The 26,997-nt window shown below is 36.7% G+C and overlaps 12 non-coding genes across 12 annotated transcripts; all 12 read left to right on the top strand.

Moving 5' to 3' along the window:
• The first annotated feature begins 354 nt into the window (after nt 1-354).
• On the top strand, nt 355-440 carry Trnac-gca (transfer RNA cysteine (anticodon GCA)). Its single transcript is given in 2 exon segments — nt 355-391; nt 405-440. It is a non-coding gene; the product is annotated as a tRNA-Cys (tRNA).
• Nucleotides 441-2,397: 1,957 nt separating this feature from the next.
• Nucleotides 2,398-2,483, top strand: Trnay-gua (transfer RNA tyrosine (anticodon GUA)). The gene is given in 2 exon segments: nt 2,398-2,434; nt 2,448-2,483. It is a non-coding gene; the product is annotated as a tRNA-Tyr (tRNA).
• Nucleotides 2,484-2,824: 341 nt separating this feature from the next.
• Nucleotides 2,825-2,910, top strand: Trnay-gua (transfer RNA tyrosine (anticodon GUA)). Its single transcript is given in 2 exon segments — nt 2,825-2,861; nt 2,875-2,910. It is a non-coding gene; the product is annotated as a tRNA-Tyr (tRNA).
• Nucleotides 2,911-4,877: 1,967 nt separating this feature from the next.
• Nucleotides 4,878-4,963, top strand: Trnay-gua (transfer RNA tyrosine (anticodon GUA)). The gene is given in 2 exon segments: nt 4,878-4,914; nt 4,928-4,963. It is a non-coding gene; the product is annotated as a tRNA-Tyr (tRNA).
• Nucleotides 4,964-6,147: 1,184 nt separating this feature from the next.
• Trnay-gua (transfer RNA tyrosine (anticodon GUA)) lies at nt 6,148-6,233 on the top strand. The gene is given in 2 exon segments: nt 6,148-6,184; nt 6,198-6,233. It is a non-coding gene; the product is annotated as a tRNA-Tyr (tRNA).
• A 324-nt stretch (nt 6,234-6,557) lies between these two features.
• Trnay-gua (transfer RNA tyrosine (anticodon GUA)) lies at nt 6,558-6,643 on the top strand. Its single transcript is given in 2 exon segments — nt 6,558-6,594; nt 6,608-6,643. It is a non-coding gene; the product is annotated as a tRNA-Tyr (tRNA).
• A 3,607-nt stretch (nt 6,644-10,250) lies between these two features.
• Nucleotides 10,251-10,336, top strand: Trnay-gua (transfer RNA tyrosine (anticodon GUA)). Its single transcript is given in 2 exon segments — nt 10,251-10,287; nt 10,301-10,336. It is a non-coding gene; the product is annotated as a tRNA-Tyr (tRNA).
• A 6,849-nt stretch (nt 10,337-17,185) lies between these two features.
• On the top strand, nt 17,186-17,271 carry Trnay-gua (transfer RNA tyrosine (anticodon GUA)). Its single transcript is given in 2 exon segments — nt 17,186-17,222; nt 17,236-17,271. It is a non-coding gene; the product is annotated as a tRNA-Tyr (tRNA).
• A 725-nt stretch (nt 17,272-17,996) lies between these two features.
• Nucleotides 17,997-18,082, top strand: Trnay-gua (transfer RNA tyrosine (anticodon GUA)). Its single transcript is given in 2 exon segments — nt 17,997-18,033; nt 18,047-18,082. It is a non-coding gene; the product is annotated as a tRNA-Tyr (tRNA).
• An 899-nt stretch (nt 18,083-18,981) lies between these two features.
• Trnaf-gaa (transfer RNA phenylalanine (anticodon GAA)) lies at nt 18,982-19,067 on the top strand. Its single transcript is given in 2 exon segments — nt 18,982-19,018; nt 19,032-19,067. It is a non-coding gene; the product is annotated as a tRNA-Phe (tRNA).
• Nucleotides 19,068-19,389: 322 nt separating this feature from the next.
• On the top strand, nt 19,390-19,475 carry Trnay-gua (transfer RNA tyrosine (anticodon GUA)). Its single transcript is given in 2 exon segments — nt 19,390-19,426; nt 19,440-19,475. It is a non-coding gene; the product is annotated as a tRNA-Tyr (tRNA).
• A 2,696-nt stretch (nt 19,476-22,171) lies between these two features.
• Trnay-gua (transfer RNA tyrosine (anticodon GUA)) lies at nt 22,172-22,257 on the top strand. Its single transcript is given in 2 exon segments — nt 22,172-22,208; nt 22,222-22,257. It is a non-coding gene; the product is annotated as a tRNA-Tyr (tRNA).
• The last annotated feature ends 4,740 nt before the right edge of the window (nt 22,258-26,997 follow it).

Below are 26,997 nucleotides of genomic sequence, written 5' to 3'. Positions count from 1 at the left end.
TCTGATGCTTAACTGATTCTTAACGTAATCTGATGTTTAACTCTCCCCTTTGACTAAACAATGACCTTTTTTGCTTCGCTTCGTTGTTTTGGGGGAAATGATATGCAGGTCAAAGTGAGAGAAGGGGAAACTGTCACTTTGACAGTTTTAGCTAAACAATGACCTTTTTTGCTTCGCTTCGTTGTTTTGGGGGAAAAGATATGCAAGTCAAAATGACAGTAGGGGAAACTGTCTGCTTTAGCTAAACAATGACCTTTTTTGCTTCGCTTTGTTGTTTTGGGGGAAATGATATGCAGGTCAACGTGACAGTAGGGGAAACTGCGGCAAAAGATAACTTAAAACAAAGAGGTATACCCACCGATAGCTCAGTTGGTAGAGCGGGGGACTGCAGAGTTGAAGCTGAAATCCTTTGACCCCTTGTTCGAGTCCGGGTCGGTGGAGCTAATTTTATATATCTACTTTGGTTTTTTTAAGTTTGTTGTCTTCTCGTGGACCCCTAAAAAATTTGTTCCAGAAGCAATATATTTAGTTAACTTTGTTAGCCTCAATGTCTACATTTAGCACTCAACATTTGTCAACAATTATCTTTAAGTACGAATTAAATTCAAAAACATAGTCTGATGCTAAACTCCGCTTTAGCTAACCAACGATTCTTTTTTGCTGCGTTGTTCAGGGGAAAAGGAAATGGAGGTTAAAGTGACAGTAGAGGAAAACTGTCTAGAGGGCGGCAAAAGAAAACATAGAAACTAGGGCTCTATGCGCCGAGAACTCAGTTGGTAGAGCGGAGTACTGAAGAGTCGAAGCTGAAATCCTTAGATCACTTGTTCGAGTCCGGGTCGGTGGAGCCAATTTTATATATCTACTTTGGTTTTTTTCCATTTGTTGTCATCTCGTGGACCCCTAAATTAATTTGTTCCAGAAGCAAAATATTTAGTTCACTTTGTTAGCCTCAATGTCTACATTTAACACTCAACTTTTGTTATTATTTATCTTTAAGTACGAACTAAATACTAAAACGTAGTCTGATGCTTAACTCTCCCCTTTAGCTAAACAATGATCTTTTTTGCTTCGCTTCGTTGTTTTGGGATAAATGATATGCAGGTCAAAGTGACAGTAGGGGAAACTGTCTAGAGTGCGTCAAAAGATAACTTAAAACAAAGAAGTACACCAACCGATAGCTGAGTTGGTAGAGCGGAGGAGTGTAGAGTTGAAGCTGAAATCCTTAGGACCCTGGTTCAAGTCCGGGTCGGTGAAGCTGAATTTATATTTCAACTTTGGTTTTTTAAATTTGTTGAATTCTCGTGGACCCCTAAAAAATTGTTCCGGAAGCAAAATATTTAGTTCATTTTGTTAGCCTCAATGTCTACATTTAACACTCAACATTTGTTAATAATTATCTTTAAGTACGAACTAAATTCCAAAACGTAGTCTGATGCTAAAGTCTCCGCTTTAGCTAAACAATGACTTTTGTGCTTCGCTTCGTTGTTTTGGGGGAAATGATATGCAGGTCAAAGTGACAGTAGGGGAAACTGTCTAGAGTGCGGCAAAAGATAACTTAAAACAAAGAAGTACACCCACCGATAGCTGAGTTGATAGAGCGGAGGACTGTAGTGTTAAACCTGAAATCCTTAGGTTCCTGGTTCAAGTCCGGGTCGGTGGCGCAAAGTTTATATTTCAACTTTGGTTTTTTAAATTTGTTGAATTCTTGAATTCTCGTGGACCCCTAAAAGAATTTGTTCCGGAAGAAAAATGTTTAATTCATTTTGTTAGCCTCAATGTCTACATTTAACACTCAACCTTTGTTAATATTTATCTTTAAGTACGAAGTAAATTCCAAAACGTAGTCTGATGCTAAAGTCTCCGCTTTAGCTAAACAATGCCTTTCGTGCTGCGTTGCTTAGGGAAAAATTATTTGGAGGTTAAAGTGACAGTAGTGGAAAACTGTCTATGAGTGCGGGAAAAGGTAACTTAGAACAAAGAGGTATACCCACCGATAGCTCAGTTGGTGAAGCGGAGGACTGTAGAGTTGAAGCTGAAATCCTTAGAACCCTTGTTCGAGTCCGGGTCGGTGGAGCTAATTTTATATATCTACTTTGGTTTTTTTAAGTTTGTTGTCTTCTCGTGGACCCCTAAAATAATTTGTTCCGGAAGCAAAATATTTAATTCATTTTGTTAGCCTCAATGTCTACATTTAACACTCAACCTTTGTTAATATTTATCTTTAAGTACGAACTAAATTCCAAAACGTAGTCTGACGTTTAACTCTCCCCTTTAGCTAAACAATGACCTTTTTTGCTTCGCTTCGTTAATTTGGGGGAAGTGATATGCAGGTCAAAGTGACAGTTGGGGAAACTGTCTAGAGTGCGGCAAAAGATAACTTAAAACAAAGAAGTATACCCGCCGATAGCTCAGTTGGTAGAGCGGAGGACTGTAGAGTTGAAGCTGAAATCCTTAGGTTCCTGGCTCAAGGCCGGGTCGGTGGAGCTAACTTTATTTTTCAACTTTGGTTTTTTAAATTTGTTGAATTCTCCTGGACCCCTAAAATAATTCGTTTCGGAACCAAAATATTAAGTTTACGTTGTTGACATCAACGTCTACAATTAAAAATTAACATTTGTTTATATTTATCTTTAAGTACGAAATGACCTGTCTGATGCTTAACTGATTCTTAACGTAGTCTGATGTTTAACTCTCCCCTTCAGCTAAACAATGACCTTTTTTGTTTCGGTTCGTTGTTTTGGGGGTAATGATATGCAGGTCAAATTGACAGTAGGGGAAACTGTCTAGAGTGCGGCAAAAGATTACTTAAAACAAAGAAGTATACCCACCGATAGCTCAGTTGGTAGAGCGGAGGACTGTAAAGTTGAAGTTGAAATCCTTAGGTTCCTGGTTCAAGTCCGGTTCGGTGGAGCTAACTTTATATTTCAACTTTGGTTTTTTAAATTTATTGAATTCTCGTGGACCCCTAAATTAATTTGTTTCGCAAACAAAATATTTAGTTTACGTCGTTAACATCAACGTCTACAATTAACAATTAACACTTGTTTATATTTATCTCTAAGTACGAAATGACCTGTCTGATGCTTAACTGATTCTTAACGTAGTCTAATGCTTAACTCTCCCCTTTAGCTAAACAATGACCTTTTTTGCTTCGCTTCGTTGTTTTGGGAGAAATGATATGGAGGTCAAAGTGACAGTAGGGGAAACTGCGGCAAAAGATAATTTAAAACAACAAAAATTACCCACAGATAGCTCAGTTGGTAGAGCTGAGGACTGTAGAGTTGAAGCTGAAATCCTTAGGTCCCTGGTTCAAGTCCGCGTCGGCGGAGCTAATTTTATATATCTACTTTGGTTTTTTAAATTTTTTGTATTCTCGTGGACCCCTAAAAAAATTTGTTTCGGAAGCAAATTATTTAGCTTATTTTGTGAACAACATTGTCTACATTTAACACTCAACATTTGTTAACAATTATCTTTAAGTACGAGTTAAATTCAAAAAGATAGTCTGATGCTAAACTCCGCTTTAGCTAAACAATGATTCTTTTTTGCTGCGTTGTTTAGGGAAAAATGATATGGAGCTTAAAGTTACATTAGGGGAAAACTGTCTAGAGGGCGGCAAAAGAAAACATAGAACAAAGAGGTATACGCAACGATAGCTCAGTTGGTAGAGCGGAGGACTGTAGAGTTGAAGCTGAAATTCTTAGGTCCCTGAATCGAGTTCGGTTCGTTGGGGCTATTTTTATATATCTACTTTGGCTTTTTAAACTTGTTGTCTTCTCATGTACCCCTAAAACAATTTGTTTCGGAACCAAAATATTTAGTTTACGTTGTTAACATCAACGTCTACAATTAACAATTTACATTTATTTATATTTATCTTTAAGTACGAAGTGACCTGTCTGATGCTTAACTGATGCTTAACGTAGTCTGATGCTTAACTCTCCCCTTTAGCTAAAAAAAATGACCTTTTTTGCTTCGCTTCGTTGTTTTGGGGCAAATGATATGCAGATCAAAGTGACAGTAGGGGAAACTGTCTAGAGTGCGGCAAAAGATAACTTAAAACAAAGAAATATACCCACCGGTAGCTTAGTTGGTAGAGCGGAGGACTGTGGAGTTGAAGCTGAAATCCTTAAGTCCGGGTCAGTGAAGCTAATGTTTTATTTCAACTTTGGTTTTTTAAACATGTTGTACTCTCGTGGACCCCTAAAATAATTTGTTTTGGAAGCAAATTATTTAGCTTACCTTGTGAACAACATTGTCTACATTTAACACTCAACATTTGTTAACGTTTATCTTTAAGTACGAGTTAAATTCAAAATCGTATTCTACTTCTAAACTCTCCGCTTTAGCTTAACAATGATTGTTTTTTGATTCGATGTTTTGGGGAAAATGATATGGAGGTTAAAGTGACAGTAGGAGAAAACTGTCTAGAGTGCGGCAAAAGATAACTTAAAAAAAGAGGTAAACCCACCGATAGCTCAGTTGGTAGAGCGGAGGACAGTAGAGTTGAAGCTGAAATCTTTAGGTCCCTGGTTCAAGGCCGGGTCGGCGGAGCTAATTTTATATATCTACTTTGCTTTTTTTAAGTTTGTTGTCTTCTCGAGGACCCCTAAAATAATTTGTTCCGGAAGCAAAATATTTAGTTCACTTTGTTAGCCCCAATGTCTACTTTTAACACTCAACATTTGTTAATTTTTATCTTGAAGTACGAACTAAATTCCAAAACGTAGTCTGACGTTTAACTCTCCCCTTTAGCTAAACAATGGCCTTTTTTGCTTCGCTTCGTTAATTTGGGGGAAATGATATGCAGGTCAAAGTGACAGTTGGGGAAACTGTCTAGAGTGCGGCAAAAGATAACTTAAAACAAAGAAGTATACCCACCGACAGCTCAGTTGGTAGAGCGGAGGACTGTAGAGTTGAAGCTGAAATCCTTAGGTTCCTGGTTCAAGGCCGGGTCGGTGGAGCTAACTTTATTTTTCAACTTTGTTTTTTTTTAATTTGTTGAATTCTCGTGGACCCCTAAAATAATTCGTTTCGGAACCAAAATATTTAGTTTACGCTGTTAACATCAACGTCTACAATTAACAATTAACATTTGTTTAAATTTATCTTTAAGTACGAAATGACCTGTCTGATGCTTAACTGATTCTTAACGTAGTCTGATGTTTAACTCTCCCCTTTAGCTAAACAATGACCTTTTTTTGCTTCGGTTCGTTGTTTTGGGGGAAATGATATGCAGGTCAAATTGACAGTAGAGGAAACTGTCTAGAGTGCGGCAAAAGATTACTTAAAACAAAGAAGTATACCCACCGATAGCTCAGTTGGTAGAGCGGATGACTGTAAAGTTGAAGCTGAAATCCTTAGGTCCCTGGTCCAAGGGCGGGTCGGCGGAGCTAATTTTATATATCTACTTTGGTTTTTTTAAGTTTGTTGTCTTCTCGTGGACCCCTAAAATAATTTGTTCCGGAAGCAAAATATTTAGTTCACTTTGTTAGCCCCAATGTCTACTTTTAACACTCCACATTTGTTAATTTTTATCTTAAAGTACGAACTAAATTCCAAAACGTAGTCTGACGTTTAACTCTCCCCTTTAGCTAAACAATGACCTTTTTTGCTTTGCTTCGTTAATTTGGGGGAAGTGATATGCAGGTCAAAGTGACAGTTGGGGAAACCGTCTAGAGTGCGGCAAAAGATAACTTAAAACAAAGAAGTATACCCACCGACAGCTCAGTTGGTAGAGCGGAGGACTGTAGAGTTGAAGCTGAAATCCTCAGGTTCCTGATTCAAGGCTGGGTCGGTGGAGCAAACTTTATTTTTCAACTTTGGTTTTTTTTTAATTTGTTGAATTCTCGTGGACCCCTAAAATAATTCGTTTCGGAACCAAAATATTTAGTTTACGCTGTTAACATCAACGTCCACAATTAACAATTAACATTTGTTTATATTTATCTTTAAGTACGAAATGACCTGTCTGATGCTTAACTGATTCTTAACGTAGTCTGATGTTTAACTCTCCCCTTTAGCTAAACAATGACCTTTTTTGCTTCGGTTCGTTGTTTTGGGGTAAATGATATGCAGGTCAAATTGACAGTAGAGGAAACTGTCTAGAGTGCGGCAAAAGATTACTTAAAAAAAAAAGAAGTATACGCACCGATAGCTCAGTTGGTAGAGCGGAGGACTGTAAAGTTGAAGCTGAAATCCTTAGGTTCCTGGTTCAAGTCCGGTTCGGTGGAGCTAACTTTATATTTCAACTTTGGTTTTTTTAAGTTTGTTGTCTTCTCGAGGACCCCTAAAATAATTTGTTCCGGAAGCAAAATATTTAGTTCACTTTGTTAGCCCCAATGTCTACTTTTAACACTCAACATTTGTTAATTTTTATCTTGAAGTACGAACTAAATTCCAAAACGTAGTCTGACGTTTAACTCTCCCCTTTAGCTAAACAATGACCTTTTTTGCTTCGCTTCGTTAATTTGGGGGAAGTGATATGCAGGTCAAAGTGACAGTTGGGGAAACTGTCTAGAGTGCGGCAAAAGATAACTTAAAACAAAGAAGTATACCCACCGACAGCTCAGTTGGTAGAGCGGAGGACTGTAGAGTTGAAGCTGAATTCCTTAGGTCCCTGGGTCAAGTCCGGGTCGGTGGAGCTAATTTCATATTTCAACTTTGGTTTTTTAAATTTATTGAATTCTCGTGGACCCCTAAAATAATTTGTTTCGCAAACAAAATATTTAGTTTACGTTGTTAACATCAACGTCTACAATTAACAATTAACATTTGTTTATATTTATCTTTAAGTACGAAATGACCTGTCTGATGCTTAACTGATTCTTAACGTAGTCTGATGCTTAACTCTCCCCTTTAGCTGAACAATGACCTTTTTTGCTTCGCTTCGTTGTTTTGGGGGAAATGATATGCAGGTCAAAGTGACAGTAGGTGAAACTGAACTGTCTAGAGTGCGGCAAAAGATAACTTATAGCTCACTTGGTAGAGCGGAGGACTGTAGAGTTGAAGCTGAAATCCTTAGATTCCTTGTTCGAGTCCGGTTCGGTGGAGCTAATTTTATATATCTACTTTGGTTTTTTAAATATGTTGTATTCTCGTGGACCCCTAAAATAATTTGTTCCGCAAACAAAATATTTAGTTTACGTTGTTATCATCAACGTCTACAATTAACAATTAACATTTGTTTATATTTATCTCTAAGTACCAAAATGACCTGTCTGATGCTTAACTGATTCTTAACGTAGTCTGATGCTTAACTCTCCCCTTTAGCTAAACAATGACCTTTTTTGCTTCGCTTCGTTGTTTTGGGAGAAATGATATGGAGGTCAAAGTGACAGTAGGGGAAACTGTCTAGAGTGCGGCAAAAGGTAACTTAAAACAAAGAGGTAAGCCCACCGATAGCTCAGTTGGTAGAGCGGAGGACAGTAGAGTTGAAGCTGAAATCCTTAGGTCCCTGAATCGAGTCCGGGTCGGCGGAGCTAATTTTATATATCTACTTTGGTTTTTTAAATATTTTTTATTCTCGTGGACCCCTAATATAATTTGTTTCGGAAGCAAATTATTTAGCTTACCTTGTGAACAACATTGTCTACATTTAACACTCAACATTTGTTAACAATTATCTTTAAGTACGAATTAAATTCAAAAAGACAGTCTGATGCTAAACTCCGCTTTAGCTAAACAATGATACTTTTTTGCTGCGTTGATTAGGGAAAAAAGATATGGAGCTTAAAGTTACATTAGGGGAGAACTGTCTAGAGGGCGGCAAAAGAAAACATAGAACAAAGAGGTATACGCAACGATAGCTCAGTTGGTAGAGCGGAGGACTGTAGAGTTGAAGCTGAAATCCTTAGGTTCCTGGTTCAAGTCCGCGTAGGCGGAGCAAAATTTATAAATCTACTTTGGTTTTTTAAATAAGTTGTATTCTCGTGGACCCCTAAAATAATTTGTTTCGGAAGCAAATTATTTAGCTTACCTTGTGAACAACATTGTCTACATTTTTAAGTACGAGTTAAATTCAAAAACATAGTCTGATGCTAAACTCCACGTTAGCTAAACAATGATTCTTTTTTGCTGCGTTTTTTAGGGAATAATGGTATGGAGGTTAAAGTGACAGTAGGGGAAAACTGTCTAGAGGGCGGCAAAAGAAAACATAGAACAAAGAGGTATACGCAACGATAGCTCAGTTGGTAGAGCGGAGGACTGTAGAGTTGAAGCTGAAATCCTTAGGTCCCTGAATCGAGTCCGGGTCGGTGGGGCTTATTTTATATATCTACTTTATCTTTTGAAACTTGTTGTCTTCTCATGGACCCCTAAAACAATTTGTTTCGGAACCAAAATATTTAGTTTACGTTGTTATCATCAACGTCTACAATTAACAATTAACATTTGTTTATATTTATCTCTAAGTACCAAAATGACCTGTCTGATGCTTAACTGATTCTTAACGTAGTCTGATGCTTAACTCTCCCCTTTAGCTAAACAATGACCTTTTTTGCTTCGCTTCGTTGTTTTGGGAGAAATGATATGGAGGTCAAAGTGACAGTAGGGGAAACTGTCTAGAGTGCTGCAAAAGAAAAATTAAAACAACGAAATATACCCACCGATAGCTCAGTTGGTAGAGCGGAGGACAGTAGAGTTGAAGCTGAAATCCTTAGGTCCCTGAATCGAGTCCGGGTCGGCGGAGCTAATTTTATATATCTACTTTGGTTTTTTAAATATTTTGTATTCTCGTGGACCCCTGATATAATTTGTTTCGGAAGCAAATTATTTAGCTTACCTTGTGAACAACATTGTCTACATTTAACACTCAACATTTGTTAACAATTATCTTTAAGTACGAATTAAATTCAAAAAGATAGTCTGATGCTAAACTCCGCTTTAGCTAAACAATGATACTTTTTGCTGCGTTGATTAGGGAAAAAGATATGGAGCTTAAAGTTACATTAGGGGAGAACTGTCTAGAGGGCGGCAAAAGAAAACATAGAACAAAGAGGTATACGCAACGATAGCTCAGTTGGTAGAGCGGAGGACTGTAGAGTTGAAGCTGAAATCCTTAGGTCCCTGAATCGAGTCCGGGTCGTTGGGGCTAATTTTATATATCTACTTTGGTTTCTTAAACTTGTTGTCTTCTCATGTACCCCTAAAACAATTTGTTTCGGAACCAAAATATTTAGTTTACGTTGTTAACATCAACGTCTACAATTAACAAGTTACATTTATTTATATTTATCTTTAAGTACGAAGTGACCTGTCTGATGCTTAACTGATACTTAACGTAGTCTGATGCTTAAGTCTCCCCTTTAGTTAAAAAATGACCTTTTTTGCTTCGCTTCGTTGTTTTGGGGGAAATGATATGCAGATCAAAGTGACAGTAGGGGACACTGTCTAGAGTGCGGCAAAAGATAACTTAAAACAAAGAAATATACCCACCGGTAGCTTAGTTGGTAGAGCGGAGGACTGTGGAGTTGAAGCTGAAATCCTTAAGTCCGGGTCAGTGAAGCTAATTTTTTATTTCAACTTTGGTCTTTTAAATTTGTTGTATTCTCGTGGACCCCTAAAATAAATTGTTTTGGAAGCAAATTATTTAGCTTACCTTGTGAACAACATTGTCTACATTTAACACGCAACTTTGTTAACATTTATCTTTAAGTACGAGTTAAATTCAAAAACGTATTCTACTTCTAAACTCTCCGCTTTAGCTAAACAATGATTGTTTTTTGATTCGTTGTTTTGGGGAAAATGATATGGAGGTTAAAGTGAAAGTAGGAGAAAACTGTCTAGAGTGCGACAAAGGATAGTTTAGAACAAAGAAGTATACCCACCGATAGCGCAGTTGGTAGAGCGGAGGACTGTAGAGTTGAAGCTGAAATCCTTAGGTCCCTGGTTCAAGTCCGCGTCGTTGGGACTAATGTTATATATCTACTTTGGCTTTTTAAACTTGTTGTCTTCTCATGGACCCCTAAAACAATTTGTTTCGGAACCAAAATAATTAGTTTACGTTGTTAACATCAACGTACACAATTAACAATTTACATTTATATATATTTATATTTAAATACCAATTGACCTGTCTGATGCTTAACTGATGCTTAACGTAGTCTGATGCTTAACTCTCCCCTTTAGCTAAAAAGTGACCTTTTTTGCTTCGCTTCGTTGTTTTGGAGGAAATGATATGGAGGTCAATGTGACAGTAGGGGAAACTGTCTAGAGTGCGGGAAAAGGTAACTTAAAACTAAACGGTAAGACCACCGATAGCTCAGTTGGTAGAGCGGAGGACTGTAGAGTTGAAGCTGAAATCCTTAGGTCCCTGGTTCAAGTCCGCGTCGTTGGGACTAACGTTATATATCTACTTTGGCTTTTTAAACTTGTTGTCTTCTCATGGACCCCTAAAACAATTTGTTTCGGAACCAAAATATTTAGTTTACGTTGTTAACATCAACGTCTACAATTAACAATTTACATTTATTTATATTTATATTTAAGTGCCAATTGACCTGTCTGATGCTTAACTGATGCTTAACGTAGTCTGATGCTTAACTCTCCCCTTTAGCTAAAAAATGACCTTTTTTGCTTCGCTTCGTTGTTTTGGAGGAAATGATACGCAGGTCAAAGTGACAGTAGGGGAAACTGTCTAGAGTGCGGCAAAAGATAACTCAAAACAAAGAAATATACCCACTGGTAGCTTAGTTGGTAGAGCGGAGGACTGTGGAGTTGAAGCTGAAACCCTTAAGTCCGGGTCAGTGAAGCTAATTTTATATTTCAACTTTGGTCTTTTAAATTTGTTGTATTCTCGTGGACCCCTAAAATAATTTGTTTTGGAAGCAAATTATTTAGCTTACCATGTGAACAACATTGTCTACATTTAACACTCAACATTTGTTAAAATTTATCTTTAAGTACGATTTAAATTCAAAAACGTATTCTACTTCTAAACTCTCCAATTTAGCTAAACAATGTTTGTTTTTTGATAAGTTGTTTTGGGGCAAATGATATGGAGGTTAAAGTGAAAGTAGGAGAAAACTGTCTAGAGTGCGGCAAAGGATACTTTAGAACAAAGAAGTATACCCACCGATAGCTCAGTTGGTAGAGCGGAGGACAGTAGAGTTGAAGCTGAAATCCTTAGGTCCCTGGTTCAAGTCCGCGTCGTTGCGACTAATGTTATATATCTACTGTGGCTTTTTAAATTTGTTGTCTTCTCATGGACCCTTAAAACAATTTGTTTCGGAACCAAAATATTTAGCTTACGTTGTTAACATCAACGTCTACAATTAGCAATTTACATTTATTCATATTTATATTTAAGTACCAATTGACCTGTCTGATGCTTAACTGATGCTTAACGTAGTCTGATGCTTAACTCTCGCCTTTAGCTAAAAAGTGACCTTTTTTGCTTCGCTTCGTTGTTTTGGAGGAAATGATATGCAGGTCAATGTGAAAGTAGGGGAAACTGTCTAGAGTGCGGCAAAAGGTAACTTAAAACAAAGAAATATACCCACCGGTAGCTTAGTTGGTAGAGCGGAGGACTGTGGAGTTGAAGCTGAAATCCTTAAGTCCGGGTCAGTGAAGCTAATTTTATATTTCAACTTTGGTCTTTTAAATTTGTTGTATTCTCGTGGACCCCTAAAATAATTTGTTTTGGAAGCAAATTATTTAGCTTACCTTGTGAACAACATTGTCTACATTTAACACTCAACATTTGTTAACATTTATCTTTAAGTACGATTTAAATTCAAAAACGTATTCTACTTCTAAACTCTCCGCTTTAGCTAAACAATGATTGTTTTTTGATAAGTTGCTTTGGGGCAAATGATATGGAGGTTAAAGTGAAAGTAGGAGAAAACTGTCTAGAGTGCGGCAAAGGATACTTTAGAACAAAGAAGTATACCCACCGATAGCTCAGTTGGTAGAGCGGAGGACAGTAGAGTTGAAGCTGAAATCCTTAGGTCCCTGGTTCAAGTCCGCGTCGTTGCGACTAATGTTATATATCTACTGTGGCTTTTTAAATTTGTTGTCTTCTCATGGACCCTTAAAACAATTTGTTTCGGAACCAAAATATTTAGCTTACGTTGTTAACATCAACGTCTACAATTAGCAATTTACATTTATTCATATTTATATTTAAGTACCAATTGACCTGTCTGATGCTTAACTGATGCTTAACGTAGTCTGATGCTTAACTCTCGCCTTTAGCTAAAAAGTGACCTTTTTTGCTTCGCTTCGTTGTTTTGGAGGAAATGATATGCAGGTCAATGTGAAAGTAGGGGAAACTGTCTAGAGTGCGGCAAAAGGTAACTTAAAACAAAGAAATATACCCACCGGTAGCTTAGTTGGTAGAGCGGAGGACTGTGGAGTTGAAGCTGAAATCCTTAAGTCCGGGTCAGTGAAGCTAATTTTATATTTCAACTTTGGTCTTTTAAATTTGTTGTATTCTCGTGGACCCCTAAAATAATTTGTTTTGGAAGCAAATTATTTAGCTTACCTTGTGAACAACATTGTCTACATTTAACACTCAACATTTGTTAACATTTATCTTTAAGTACGATTTAAATTCAAAAACGTATTCTACTTCTAAACTCTCCGCTTTAGCTAAACAATGATTGTTTTTTGATAAGTTGCTTTGGGGCAAATGATATGGAGGTTAAAGTGAAAGTAGGAGAACACTGTCTAGAGTGCGGCAAAGGATACTTTAGAACAAAGAAGTATATCCACCGATAGCTCAGTTGGTAGAGCGGAGGACTGTAGAGTTGAAGCTGAAATCCTTAGGTCCCTGGTTCAAGTCCGCGTCGTTGCGACTAATGTAATATATCTACTTTGGCTTTTTAAACTTGTTGTCTTCTCATGGACCCTTAAAACAATTTGTTTCGGAACCAAAACATTTAGCTTACGTTGTTAACATCAACGTCTACAATTAACAATTTACATTTATTTATATTTATATTTAAGTACCAATTGACCTGTCTGATGCTTAACTGATGCTTAACGTAGTCTGATGCTTAACTCTCCCCTTTAGCTAAAAAGTGACCTTTTTTGCTTCGCTTCGTTGTTTTGGAGGAAATGATATGCAGGTCAAAGTGACAGTAGGGGAAACTGTCTAGAGTGCGGCAAAAGATAACTTAAAACAAAGAAATATACCCACCGGTAGCTTAGTTGGTAGAGCGGAGGACTAAGGAGTTGAAGCTGAAATCCTTAAGTCCGGGTCAGTGAAGCTAATTTTATATTTCAACTTTGGTCTTTTAAATTTGTTGTATTCTCGTGGACCCCTAAAATAATTTGTTTTGGAAGCAAATTATTTAGCTTACCTTGTGAACAACCTTGTCTACATTTAACACTCAACATTTGTTAACATTTATCTTTAAGTACGATTTAAATTCAAAAACGTATTCTACTTCTAAACTCTCCGCTTTAGCTAAACAATGATTGTTTTTTGATAAGTTGCTTTGGGGCAAATGATATGGAGGTTAAAGTGAAAGTAGGAGAACACTGTCTAGAGTGCGGCAAAGGATACTTTAGAACAAAGAAGTATATCCACCGATAGCTCAGCTTGTAGAGCGGAGGACTGTAGAGTTGAATCTGAAAGCCTTAGGTCCCTGGTTCAAGTCCGCGTCGTTGCGACTATTGTTATATATCTACTTTGGCTTTTTAAACTTGTTGTCTTCTCATGGACCCTTAAAACAATTTGTTTCGGAACCAAAATATTTAGCTTACGTTGTTAACATCAACGTCTACAATTAACAATTAACATTTGTTTATATTTATCTTTAAGTACGAAATGACCTGTCTGATGCTTAACTGATTCTTAACGTAGTCTGATGCTTAACTCTCCCCTTTAGCTGAACAATGACCTTTTTTGCTTCGCTTCGTTGTTTTGGGGGAAATGATATGCAGGTCAAAGTGACAGTAGGTGAAACTGAACTGTCTAGAGTGCGGCAAAAGATAACTTATAGCTCACTTGGTAGAGCGGAGGACTGTAGAGTTGAAGCTGAAAGCCTTAGGTCCCTGGTTCAAGTCCGCGTCGTTGGGACTAATGTTATATATCTACTTTGGCTTTTTAAACTTGCTGTCTTCTCATGGACCCCTAAAACAATTTGTTTCGGAACCAAAATATTTAATTTACGTTGTTAACATCAACGTCTACAATTAACAATTTACATTTATTTATATTTATATTTAAGTACCAATTGACCTGTCTGATGCTTAACGCAGTCTGATGCTTAACTCTCTCCTTTAGCTAAAAAGTGACCTTTTTTGCTTCGCTTAGTTGTTTTGGAGGAAATGATATGCAGGTCAAAGTGACAGTAGGGGAAACTGTCTAGAGTGCGGCAAAAGATAACTTAAAACAAAGAAATATACCCACCAGTAGCTTAGTTGGTAGAGCGGAGGACTGTGGAGTTGAAGCTGAAATCCTTAAGTCCGGGTCAGTGAAGCTAATTTTATATTTCAACTTTGGTCTTTTGAATTTGTTGTATTCTCGTGGACCCCTAAAATAATTTATTTGTGAAGCAAATTATTTAGCTTACCTTGTGAACAACATTGTCTACATTTAACACTCAACATTTGTTAACATTTATCTTTAAGTACGAGTTAAATTCAAAAACGTATTCTACTTCTAAACTCTCCGCTTTAGCTAAACAATGATTGTTTTCTGATTCGTTGTTTTGGGGAAAATGATATAGAGGTTAAGGTGAAAGTAGGAGAAAACTGTCTAGAGTGCGACAAAGGATTCTTTAGAACAAAGAAGTATACCCACCGATAGCTCAGTTGGTAGAGCGGAGGACTGTAGAGTAGAAGCTGAAAACCTTAGGTCCCTAGTTCGAGTTCGGGTCGGTGGAGCTAATTTTATATATATACTCGAATTTTTTTAATTTGTTGTCATCTCAGCGACCCCTAAAATACTTTGTTTCGGAAGCAAAATATTTAGTTTACGTTGTTAACATCAACGTCTACATTTAACAATTAACATTTGTTTATATTTATCGTTAAGTACGAATTGACCTTTCTGATGCTTAACTGATTTTTAACGTAGTCTGATGCTTAACTCTCCCCTTTAGCTAAACAATGACCTTTTTTGCTTCGCTTCGTTGTTTTGGGGGAAATGATATGCAGGTCAAAGTGACAGTCGGGGAAACCGTCTAGAGTGCGGCAAAAGATAACTTAAAACAAAAAAGTATACCCACCGATAGCTGAGTTGGTAGAGCGGAGGACTGTAGAGTTGAAGCTGAAATCCTTAGGTTCCTGGTTCAAGTCTGGTTTGGTGGAGCTAATTTTATATATCTACTTTGGTTTTTTAAGTTTTTTGTCTGTTCGTGGACCCCTAAAATAATTTGTTTCGGAAGCAAATTATTTAGTTCACTTTGTTAGCCTCAATGTCTACATTTAACACTCAACATTTGTTAATATTTATCTTTAAATACGAACTAAATTCCAAAACGTAGTCTGATGCTTAACTCTCCCCTTAAGCTAAACAATGACCTTTTTTGCTTCGCTTCGTTGTTTTGGGGGAAATGATATGGAGGTCAAAGTGACAGTAGGGGAAACTGTCCAGAGTGCGGGAAAAGGTATTTTAAAACAAAGAGGTAAGCTCACCGATAGCTCAGTTGGTAGAGCGGACGACTGTAAAGTTGAAGCTGAAATCCTTAGGTTCCTGGTTCAAGTCCGCGTAGGTGGAGCAAAATTTATAAATCTACTTTGGTTTTTTAAATAAGTTGTATTCTCGTGGACCCCTAAAATAATTTGTTTCGGAAGCAAATTATTTAGCTTACCTTGTGAACAACTTTGTCTACATTTTTAAGTACCAGTTAAATTCAAAAACATAGTCTGATGCTAAACTCCACGTTAGCTAAACAATGATTCTTTTTTGCTGCGTTTTTTAGTGAATAATGGTATGGAGGTTAAAGTGACAGTAGGGGAAAACTGTCTAGAGGGCGGCAAAAGAAAACATAGAACAAAGAGGTATACGCAACGATAGCTCAGTTGGAAGAGCGGAGGACTGTAGAGTTGAAGCTGAAATCCTTAGGTCCCTGAATCGAGTCCGGGTCGGTGGGGCTTATTTTATATATCTACTTTATCTTTTGAAACTTGTTGTCTTCTCATGGACCCCTAAAACAATTTGTTTCGGAACCAAAATATTTAGTTTACGTTGTTAACATCAACGTCTACAATTAAAAATTAACAATTGTTTATATTTATCTTTAAGTACGAATTGACCTGTCTGATACTTAACACTGATGCTTAACGTAGTCTGATGCTTAACTCTCCCCTTTAGCTAAAAATGACCATTTTGATTCGCTTCGTTGTTTTGGGGGAAAGGATATGCAGGTCAAAGTGACAGTTGGGGAAACTGTCAAGAGTGCGGCAAAAGATAGCTTAAAACAAAGAAGTATACCCACCGATAGCTTAGTTGGTAGAGCGGAAGACTGTGGAGTTTAAGCTGAAATCCTTAAGTCCGAGTCAGTGAAGCTAATTTTATATTTCAACTTTGGTTTTTTAAATTTGTTGTATTCTCGTGGACCCCTAAACTAATTTGTTTTGGAAGCAAATTATTTAGCTTACCTCGAGCACAAAATTGTCTACATTTACCACTCAACATTTGATAACATTTTTCTTTAAGTACGAGTTAAATTCAAAAACGTATTTTACTTCTAAACTCTCCGCTTTAGCTAAACAATGATTGTTTTTTGATTCGTTGTTTTGGGGAAAATGATATGGAGGTTAAAGTGACAGTAGGAGAAAACTGTACAGTGCGACAAAGGATAACTTAGAAAAAAGAAGTATAACCACCGATAGCGCAGTTGGTAGAGCGAACGACTGTAGAGTAGAAGCTGAAATCCTTAGGTCCCTAGTTCGAGTTCGGGTCGTTGCAGCTAATTTTATGTATCTACTCTGGTTTTTTTTAATTTGTCATCTCAGCGACCCTTAAAATAATTTTTGTTTCGGAAGCAAAGTGTTTAGTTTACCTTGTTAACCTCAATGTCGACATTTAACACTCAACATTTGTTAACAATTATCATTAAGTACGAGTTAAACTCAAAAACGTATTCTACCTCTAAACTCTCCGCTTTAGCTAAACAATGATTCTTTTTTGCTGCGTTGTTTTAGGAAATTTGATATGGAGGTCAAAAGGACAGTAGGGGGAAAACTGTCTAGAGTGAGACAAATGATAACTTAGAACAAAGAACAATACCCACCGATAGCTCAGTTGGTAGAGCGGAGGACTGTAGAGTTGAAGCTGAAATCCTTAGGTCCCTGGTTCGAGTTCGGGTCGGTGGAGCTAATTTTATATATCTAATTTGGTTTTTTAAATTTGTTGTCATCTCAGGGAACCCTAAAATAATTTGTTTTGGAAGCAAAGTATTTAGTTTACCTTGTTAACCTCAATGTCTACATTTAACACCCAACATTTATTAACATGTATCTTTAAGTACGAGTTAAATTCGAAAACGTATTCTGATGTTAAACTCTCCGCTTTAGCTAAACAATGATTAATTCTATCTGGGTTCTTTTAGGAAAAATGATATGGAGCTTAAAGTGACATGAGTAAAAAATTGTCTAGAGTGCTTGAAAAGATATCTTAGAACAAAGAGGTAAACCCATGATTGCTCAGTTGGTAGACCGGAGGAATGTAGAGATGAAGCTGAAATCTTTAGGTCCCTGGTTCCAGTTGGGGTCGGTGGAGCTAATTTTATATATCTACTTTGGTTTTTTAGATTTGTTGTCTTTTTGTGGACCCCTAAAATAATTTGTTTCGAAAGCAAAATATTTAGTTCACCTTGTTAACCTCAATGTCTACATTTAACACTCAACATTTATTAACATGTATTTTTAAGTACGAGTTAAAATGAAAAACGTATTCTACTTCTTAACTCTCCGCTTTAGCTAAACAATGATTCTATTATGATTCGTTGCTTTGGGGAAAATGATATGGAGGTTGAAGTGACAGTAGGAGAAAACTGTCTAGAGTGGGACAAAGGATAACTTAGAACAAAGAAGTATACCCACCGATAGCTCAGTCGGTAGAGCGGAAGACTGTAGAGTTGACGCTGAAATCCTTAGATCCCTGGTTCGAGTCCGGGTCGGTGGAGCTAATTTTATATATATATATATATACTTTTGTTTTTTAAAATTTGTTGTCATCTCAGGGAACCCTAAAATAATTTGTTTCGGAAGCGAAGTATTTAGTTTACATTGTTAACCTCAATTTCTACATTTAAAACACTACATTTGTTAACATTTATCTTTCTTTAAGTACGAGTGAAATTCAAAAACGTATTCTACTTCTTAACTCTCCGCTTTAGCTAAACAATGATTCTTTTTTGATTCGTTGCTTTGGGGAAAATGATATGGAGGTTGAAGTGAAAGTAGGAGAAAACTGTCTAGAGTGCGACAAAGGATAACTTAGAACAAAGAAGTATACCCACCAATAGCTCAGTTGGTAGAGCGGAATGTTGTAGAGTAGAAGTTGAAATAGTTAGGTCCCTCGTTCGAGTCCGGGTCGGTGCAGTTAATTTTATATATCTACCTAGGTTTTTTTAGTTTTTTGTCATCTCAGGGACCCCTAAAATAATTTGTTTCGGAAGCAAATTGTTTAGTTTACCTTGTTAACCTCAATGTCTACATTTAACACTTAACATTTTTTAACAATTATCTAGGGGTCGGTGGAGTTAATTTTATATATCTACTTAGGTTTTTTTAGTTTTTTGTCATCTCAGGGACCCCTAAAATAATTTGTTTCGGAAGCAAATTGTTTAGTTTACCTTGTTAACCTCAATGTCTACATTTAACACTTAACATTTTTTAACAATTATCTTTAAGTACAAGTTAAATTCAAAAACGTTTTCTGATGCCAAATTCTCCAATTTAGCTAATCAATGATTATTTATATCTGGGTTCTTTTAGGAAAAATGATATGGAGCTTAAAATGACATGAGTAGAAAATTGTCTAGAGTGCTCCAGAAGATATCTTAGAACAAAGAGGAAAACACACCGATAGCTCAGTTGGTAGACCGGAGGAATGAAGAGTTGAACCTAAAATCCTTAGGTCCCTGGTTCGAGTCCGGGTCGGTGGAGCTAATTTTATGTATATACTTTTGTTTTTTAAAATTTGTTCTCATCTCGAGGAACCCTAAAATAATTTGTTTTGGAAGCGAAGTATTTAGTTTACCTTGTTAACCTCAATGTCTACATTTAAAACACTTCATTTGTTAACATTTATCTTTAAATACGAGTTAAATTCAGAAAACGTATTCTACTTCTTAACTCTCCGCTTTAGCTAAACAATGATTCTTTTTTGATTCGTTGCTTTGGGGAAAATGATATGGAGGTTGAAGTGACAGTAGGAGAAAACTGTCTAGAGTGCGACAAAGGATAACTTAGAACAAAGAAGTATACCCTCCGATAGCTCAGTTGGTAGAGCGGAAGACTGTAGAGTTGACGCTGAAATCCTTAGGTCCCTGGTTCGAGTCCGGGTCGGTGGAGCTAATTTTATATATATACTTTTGTTTTTTAAAATTTGTTGTCATCTCAGGGAACCCTAAAATAATTTCTTTTGGAAGCGAAGTATTTAGTTGACCTTGTTAACCTCAATGTCTACATTTAAAACACTACATTTGTTAACATTTATCTTTAAGTACGAGTTAAATTCCAAAACGTATTCTACTTCTTAACTCTCCGCTTTAGCTAAACAATGATTCTTTTTTGATTCGTTGCTTTGGGGAAAATGATATGGAGGTTGAAGTGACAGTAGGAGAAAACTGTCTAGAGTGCGACAAAGGATAACTTAGAACAAAGAAGTATACCCACCAATAGCTCAGTTGGTAGAGCGGAAGACTGTAGTGTTGACGCTGAAAGCCTTAGGTCCCTGGTTCGAGTCCGGGTCGGTGGAGCTAATTTTATATATCTACTTAGGTTTTATTAAATTTGTTGTCATCTCAGGGACCCCTAAAATAATTTGTTTTGGAAGCAAAATTGTTTAGTTTACCTTGTTAACCTCAATGTCTACATTTAACACTCAACACTTGTTAACAATTATCTTTAAGTACAAGTTAAATTCAAAAACGTATTCTGATGCTAAACTCTCCAATTTAGCTAAACAATGATTCTTTTTTGCTGCGTTTAGGGAAAAATGATATGGAGGTTAAAGTGACAGTAGGGGAAAACTGTCTAGAGGGCGGCAAAAGAAAACATAGAACAAAGGGGTATACGCACCAATAGCTCAGTTGGTAGAGCGGAGGACTGTAGAGTTGAAGCTGAAATCTTTAGGTCCCTGAATCAAGTCAGGGTCAGTGGGGCTAATTTTATATATCTACTTTGGCTTTTTAAACTTGTTGTTTTCTAATGGATCCCTAAAATAATTTGCTTCGGAAGATAAATATTAGGTTTACCTTGCTAACATCAAAGTCTACATTTAACACTCAACAATTGTGAACATTTTTCTTCAAGTACGAGTTAAATTCAAAAAAGCGTAGTCTGATGCTTAGCTCTGCGCTTTAGCTTAATAATGATTCTTTTTTGCTTCATTGTTTTGGGAAAAAAGATATGGATGTTAAAGTCACAGAAAGTGAAATTGTCTAGAGCGAGGAAAATATAACTTAGATCAAAGAGGTGCATCCAACGATAGCTCAGTTGGTACAGCGGACGACTTTAGAGCCAAAGCTGATATCCTCAGGTCACTGGTTTGAGTCCTTTCGGCGAAGCAACGTTTACATAGCTACTTTTCTGTATCTTGCTTTTTCCTCATGGATCCTTAATATAATCTGTTTGGGAATCAAAAGATTTATTTTACCTTTTTAACATCAGCGTCTATAATTAACACTCGACATTTGTTATCATTTATCATTTAGTGTGTATTAAAATTGAAAAGAACATTAGACAGATAATAAATCCATGCCTTAGCTTTAGAAAAAATTTTTTGCTTCGTTGTTTTGGAAAAAGATGTAATTTTAAGGTGGCTAAAGTAAGATTAGGAAACAATAGGCTAAAGTGCGCAGCAAAAGAACTTAGAGCTAAAAAGTGCATCCACCGATAGTTTAGTTGTTAGAGCGGAGGACTGTAGAATTGAAGCTGAAATCCTTGGGTCCCTGGTTCGAGTCCGGGAAGTATTAGTTTACCTTGTTAACCTCAATGTCTACATTTAACACTCAACATTTATTAACATGTATCTTTAAGTGAGAGTTAAAATCAAAAACGTATTCTACTTCTTAACTCTCCGCTTTAGCTAAACAATGATTCTTTTTTGATTCGTTGCTTTGGGGAAAATGATATGGAGGTTGAAGTGACAGTAGGGGGAAAACTGTCTAGAGTGAGACAAAAAATAACTTAGAACAAAGAAGAATACCCACCGATAGATCAGTTGGTAGAGCAGAGGACTGTAGAGTTGAAGCTGAAATCCTTGGGTCCCTGGTTCAAGTCCGGGTCAGTGGAGCTAATTTTACATATCTCCTTTCGTTTTTTTAAATTTGTTTCCTTCTCGTGGACCCCTAAAATAATTTGTTCCGGAAGCAAAATATTTAGTTTACGTTGTTAACATCAACGTCTACAATTAACAATTAAAATTTGTTAATTTTTATCTCTAAGTACAAACTAAATGCCAAAACGTAGTCTGATGCTTAACTCTCCCCTATAGCTAAACAATGACCTTTTTTGCTTCGCTTCCTTGTTTTGGGGGAAATGATATGCAGGTCAAAGTGACAGTAGGGGAAACTGTCTAGAGTGCGCCGAAAGATAACTTAAAACAAAGAAGTTTACCCACCGATAGCGCAGTTGGAAGAGCGGAGGACTGTAGAGTTGAAGCTGAAATCCTTAGTTCCATGGTTCAAGTCCGGGTCGGTGGAGCTAATTTTATATTTCAACTTTGGTTTTTTAAATATGTTGAGTTCTCGTGGACCCCTAAAGCAATTTGTTTCGGAAGCAAAATATTTATTTTACGTTGTTAACATCAACGTCTACAATTAACAATTAACATTTGTTTAAATTTATCTTTAAGTACGAAATGACCTGTCTGATGCTTAACTGATTCTTAACGTAGTCTGATGTTTAACTCTCCCCTTTAGCTAAACAATGACCTTTTTTGCTTCGCTTCGTTGTTTTGGGAGAAATGATATGGAGGTCAAAGTGACAGTAGGGGAAACTGTCTAGAGTGCGGCGAAAGATAACTTAAAACAAAGAAGTTTACCCACCGATAGCGCAGTTGGAAGAGCGGAGGACTGTAGAGTTGAAGCTGAAATCCTTAGGTCCATGGTTCAAGTCCGGGTCGGTGGAGCTAATTTTATATTTCAACTTTGGTTTTTTGAATATGTTGAGTTCTCGTGGACCCCTAAAGCAATTTGTTTCGGAAGCAAAATATTTATTTTACGTTGTTAACATCAACGTCTACAATTAACAATTAACATTGGTTAACATTTAACTTTAAGTACGAGTTGAATTCAAAAACCTAGTCTGATGCTAAACTCTCCCCTTTAGCTAAACAATGACCTTTTTGCTTTGTTGTTTTGGGGGAAAAGATCTGGAGGTCAAAGTGACAGAAGGGGAAAACTGTCTAGAGCGCGGCAAAAGATAACTCAGAACAGAGACGTAAACCCACCGATAGCTCAGTTGGCAGAGCGGAGGACTGTAGATTTGAAGCTGAAGGCCTTAGTAGGTACAAGGTACGATGCCAGGTCGTTGGAGCTAATTTTTATATCTACTTTGCTTTTATTTAGTTTGTCTTCTCTTGAATCCTTAATATAATTTGTTTCGGAAGCAAGCTAATTAGTTTACCTCGTTAATATTATTGTCTTCATTTAACAGTCAACATTTGTGAACATTCATCTTTAAGTATGAGTTTAAATTCAAATAAAAGCCTAGTCTGATTCTTAACTTTCGGCTTCAGCAAAAAAACTGATTCATTTTTGCTTCGTTGTTTTGGAAAAAAAACGATATGGAATTTAAAGTGAGAGAAATGGAAAACTCTCTAGAGTGCGGGAAAAGATAACTTAGAACAAAGAAGTGCATCCACCGATAGGTCAGTTGGTTTAGCGGAGGCCTGTAGAGTTGCAGCTAAAATCCTTAGGTACGAGGTTCGATTCCGGGATGTTGGAGCGAATTTTTATAGCAGCTTTGCTTTTTTTAAATTTTATTCTCATGAATCCTTAATATAATTTGTTTCGGAAGCAAGCTATTTGGTTCACCTCGTTAATATTAATGTCTACATTTAACAGTCAACATTTTTTAACATTTATCTTTAAGTATGAGTTAAAATTCAAAAAAATCTAGATGCTAAACTTTCCGCTTCAGCTAAAAACTGATTCTTTTCTGCTCCGTTGTTTTGGAAAAAATGATATGGAGTTTAAAGTGACAGTAGGAGAAAATTGTCTAGAGTGCACCAAAAGATTACTTAAAACAAAGAAGTTTACCCACCGATAGGTCAGTTGGTATAGCGGAGGACTGTGGATTCGAAAATGATATCATCAGGTCACTGGTTTGAGTCCTTTTTGGGGGGTGGGGGCAACGTTTATTTAGCTACTTTTTTGTAATGTGCTCTTTCCTCAAAGATCCTTAATATAATCTGTTTGGGAAACAAAAAAACTAGTTTACCTTGTTAACACAGGCGTCTATAATTAACACTCAATATTAGTTAACATTTATCATTCATGTGTTAAAATTGAAAAAAACCGGAGTCTGATGCTAACTCACTGCCTTAGCTACATAAAATTTCTTTGGCTTGGTTGTACTGGGAAAAGGTGTAATGTTCGGTGGCTCAGGTAAGATTAGGTGAAAAACAGGCTAACGTGCGCGGAAAAAAAATTAGAGCTGAGTAGTGCATCCACCAATAGCTCTCGTAAATTTGTTGTCATCTCATGGACCCTTAAAATATTTTGTTTCGGAAGCGAAAAATTTAGTTTACCTTGTTAACCTCAATGTCTACGTTAAACACTCAACATTTGTTAACATTTATCTTTATGTACGAGTTAAATTCAAAAACCTATTCTGATACTGAACTCTCCGCTTTAGCTAAATAATGATTCTTTCTGCTTCATTGTTTTGGGGAAAATGATATGGAGGTTAAAGTGACAGTATTGTAAAACTGTTAGAGCAAAAGACAAAGAGTGAAAGCTGATATGTATAGATCCATGGTTCAAATCTGAGTCAGTTGACCCACTCTTATTCAGCTATTTTACCTTTGTAGTTTGTTGTCGTCTTACGGAAGCTTTGTGTTATTGGGAATGGAAACAAAACATTTCGTTCATTTTGTTTAACAAGTCTACAATTAACATTTAACTTTTAATTTTTTAATTTAATTTTAGTTAACAAATAGCGTCGGTTAACATTTGAAAGAATCAGACTCCGATGCCAACTTTATTTAGCTAATTTGTTTTTGTGATTTGTGTTCTTTAACTTGATTTGGAAAAAAATATATTTAATTTTTTTTTATTTGGAAAAAAAATAAATTTAATTTATCTTGTTAACATCAATGTCTACATTTAACACTCAATCTTTTTTAACATTTATCATTTGTTAATATTTAACATTCAGCATATTTTAACAATCAAAAGAGCCAGAAACTACTGTACTGATACGTAATGTCCAATTCAGCCACCCGAAGATTTTATTTTACCTCGTTGTTTCAAACAACAAGTGTCCTTATGTTGGAAAAAGATAACGATAGGAGTAAAACTGGCTGGAGCGCACAGAAAATAATCTAAGTGTCAATTGGTTTGGAAAGAAAAGGTTTGGTTTTACTTGCTAACATCAATGTTTACGTTTATTGCTTAACATTTGGTTACCTTTATCATTTGCTAACATTTGTTAGCATTTAACAATCACGATTTGCAAAAATTTAAGAAGCAGAATCTGATGATAACTTTTGGATTAAGCTACACAATGATTCCCGTTTGTTTCGTTGTTTTGGACGATGAGTTACTTTAAGTTGGTTTAATTAACATAATGAAAAAAAAACGGCTGGTGTGCGACTAAAACGCCCTGAGCACGAATAGCAGCATCCACCAAGAGCTCATGTTGACGAGAAGACTATATAGTCAGTTGCTAACTCTCAGATGTATCTAAACAATGATTTGCTTTATTGTTATGATGAGTAAAAGCAACGGTATGAAAAAAAAAGATTCCAGTGCGCACAATTAGGACAATTAGCCGCATCCGCCAATAGCTTAGGTCATAGAGCGGAGAACTGTGGAGTGCAAAATGAGGTCCTTCGGACCCTTCATCGAGATTACGTCGATGGGGCAATCTGTTCTTAGTAACTATTTTTTAATTTGTTGTCTTGTAATGGGAGCTTTATGTCATTGGGTATGTATAAAAAATTTTGGTATATCTTGTCAACGTCAAGGTCCACCATTTAACGGAACCACCTATTATGATAATACTTTCTGATTTGTCGACACAAAGCACCAATTTTGCTTCGTAGTTTTCAAAATTGAGTGTTGGTTTGGTAGGTAAAATAAGCGGGAGAAATAGACTTGGCTGAACTATGAACAAAGAATTCAGGGCACACAGTGGCATCCGTCGATGGCTCATTTTGTACAGTTGCGGAGTGTAGAGTGCAAGCTGAGATCCTTAGGTCCCTGCATTTAATCTGGGTCGGTGTAGCTATTTCTATTTAAGTTTCTTTCTTTAAATTTGTCTTCTCGTGGAAGCTTTATTTCATTGGGTTTGGAAACAGAATATTTGGTTTATCTTTTTAACATAAATGACAACTATTTTACAGAACCACCCCGTCCGATGCTAACTTCCCATTTTAGCAAACCATGGTTTCATCTTTCTTTCGTAAAATCCAAAAAAGTTTGTTACGGTCGGTAAATTTAAAATTACGGCCACAAATATACTTGACTGGCAAGCTGATAAAAACTTAGAACACGTAGTTGCATCCACTGATAGATTAGTTTGTAGAGTTGAGTATTATGGAGTGCAATCTCGGATCCCTAGGTCACTGGTTAGAGCATCAGTCGGTGGAACTACTTCTATTCACCTGTTCTGCTTTTGTAGTCTCTTGTCTTTCATGGAAATTTTAAGTCTTTGAGTTTGGAAACAAAATAGTTGATTTCAGTTGTTGACACCAACGTCTACCAGTTAAAAGTGCCGCTGATTCTGATGCAAAGTCTCCAATTAGCCACACAAAGCTTCATTTTTAATTCATAATTGTTGTTATGGCGAAAAGTGTTGTTATGGCGAAAAAAAATTAATGTTCAAAACAGACGTGGCTAGAGTTCCCAAAAAGAAATTCGGGCCACAAATTACTTTCACCGATAGCTCAGTTGATAGAGCGCAGGATCCGCTGGTGAAGGCTAAGAAGCGTATGTCCCTGGTTCAAGTCTCAGTCGTTGGAGCTACTTCGTTTTTCTAATTTGTTGGTTTCTCATAAAACCATTTTGTGTCAGAATTATTTCAAAAGGCAGCTTCGTCAGTTTTGTGCCTTAGTTCTGGTCACTGGAGTAAATTAATATTTTAAATTCATGCAGCTGCCCTTTGGCTGAAGGCTCAGGTATTTAGTCATCAGACCTTTAGAGGAATGAATTCCAAGCCATGAAGACCAGAGCATCGGTAAGAAGACCGTCAGGGGTCCAGCTCTTTGAGGAGTTGAGTCCCGTGAGCCTCAAGTCTCCTTAAAACCGTCTTTCGGGACATAGCAGAGCATGTGTTGTCTGGACCAAACATGCAGTGGCCACTCTTTATCTTTTAGCTCTGCGATCACAGTTGCAACACTACTTTGTGATTTTATTTCTGTGAATATCACTACATCTTGTCTGGACCATACACAGTATTTCCTACTAGAAGACTTTCATTTCAGATACTAATAGTGCGCAGGGATCACACACAGTTTTCTCATTCACTACTCATCAACTTTCAGTGAATACAGTGTAGCAATCGTCTCAAGCTCCCTCACATCACAACCAAACTAGCCCAGCGTTCGTTGCCAACTAACAAGGGTTTCTGGTTAGGATTTGCAAGAGACAATAATTGGAGTCTAGCCAGGTCATTTTTAAACAATAAAAACCTAATTTACTA

The sequence above is a fragment of the Convolutriloba macropyga genome, chromosome 11, assembly GCF_964194025.1.
Source record: "Convolutriloba macropyga chromosome 11, txConMacr16.3, whole genome shotgun sequence".
Lineage (NCBI taxonomy): Eukaryota > Metazoa > Xenacoelomorpha > Acoela > Convolutidae > Convolutriloba > Convolutriloba macropyga.
The sequence above is the reverse complement of the archived record's forward strand: the minus strand, read 5'-3'. Positions and strand labels throughout refer to the sequence as shown.